Raw genomic sequence first — 1716 nt, forward strand, 5'->3', positions numbered from 1 at the left:
GACTTTCCGTGGGCGCAGACTTCGTAGTGATGGACGATAATGCCCGACCTCATAGAGCTCAGGTGGCTGATTTTCCTTGGGAGCGGAAGTTATTGCACGCATGGCGTGGCCTGCTCGCTCTCCCGATTTGAACCCCCTAGACCATGTCTGGGATGCACTAGGGAGACGGGCTGCATCGCGTCAGCATCCACCGACCACTCTCCAAGACTTGCGAACAGCTCTGCAGGAGGCACGGGCGTTATTGCCTGAGCATGAGACCGATGACATCATTCATAGCATGCCCCGTCGTTGTCAGGCCTGTATTACTGCCAAGAGTGGACACACTCCATACTGAACACATTACCAGTTGTCGGAATGTGTTTTCAAAAAAGTTCAAATGTGTGTGAAATCCTACGGGACTTAACTGCTAAGGTTGTGTCCCTAAGCTAACACACTACTTAACCTAAATTATCCTAAGGATAAACACACACACCCATGCCCGAGGGAGGAGTCGAACCACCGCCGGGACCAGCCAATGTGTTTTCAAATTCGTAAAATTGAGAAGAATGAAGAACATTTTTGTTTGCGTTATGCATGTTACAGTTGTTTACGTTCTTTCTTCTTTACATTGTTCCTACTTTAGTAACCCTTGTTTATAATGTTTTGTGGCAAAATAAACGAAACTTGCAAAATTTCCGTTTATTGCTTTAATTTAGGACAGCATTGTAGTTTTAGTGTCTCATTTCCTAACGTAATTCCCTCAAGATCACCTGCTTTAATTCAACTACATTCCATTACTCTTGTTTTGTTTTTGTTGTTATTCATCTTTTATCCTGCTTTCAAGACATTGTCGATGCCGTTTAACTGCTCTTTCAAATCCTTTACTGACTCCGACAGAATTACAACGTAATCGACAATCCTCAGAGTTTTTATTTCTTCCCCCTGAATTTTAATTTCTTCTCCAAATCCTTCTTTGATTTCGTTTACAATTTGCTCAGTGTAAAGACTGAAAAACAGCGGGGATAGACGACAACCCTGTCCCACTCCCTTATCAACGACTGCTCCCCTTGCATGTTTGATTCTTATAACTGTCACCCGGTTTCCGCAGAAGTTTTACATGACATTTTTCTTCTTTTATTTTATCCCTGCTACCTTCGGAATTTCCGAGAGTGTATTCCAGTCATCACAGCGAAAAGATTTCTCTACGTCTAAAATGCTACAAACGTAGATTTGCGTTTCCTTAATCCATTTTCTATGGGAAGTCGCAGCGTCAGTATTGTCTCGTTTGTTTCTACATTTCTCCGGAATCCAAACTGATCTTCCCTGAGATTGGCTTCTACCAGTTTTTCCATTCTTTTGTAAACGATTCGTGTCAGTAACCGCGCGACTGCTACGGTCGCAGGTTCGAATCCTGCCTCGGGCATGGATGTGTGTGATGTCCTTAGCTTAGTTAGGTTTAAGTAGTTCTGAGTTCTAGGGGACTGATGACCACAGATGTTTAGTCCCATAGTGCTCAGAGCCATTTGATTCGTGTCAATGTTTTGCAATCATGACTTATTAAACTGGCGGTCCGGCAATATTCACACCTGTTAACAGCTGCTTTCTTTGGTATTGGAACTGTTACACTCGTCTTGAAGTCTGAGAGTATTTCGCCTGCCTCATACATCTTGCACACCAGGTGAAATACGAGTTGTTTTGTCATGGCTGGCTCTCCCAAATACTTCAGAACATCCTTAC

The sequence above is a fragment of the Schistocerca nitens genome, chromosome 7, assembly GCF_023898315.1.
Source record: "Schistocerca nitens isolate TAMUIC-IGC-003100 chromosome 7, iqSchNite1.1, whole genome shotgun sequence".
Classification (NCBI taxonomy): Eukaryota; Metazoa; Arthropoda; class Insecta; order Orthoptera; family Acrididae; genus Schistocerca; species Schistocerca nitens.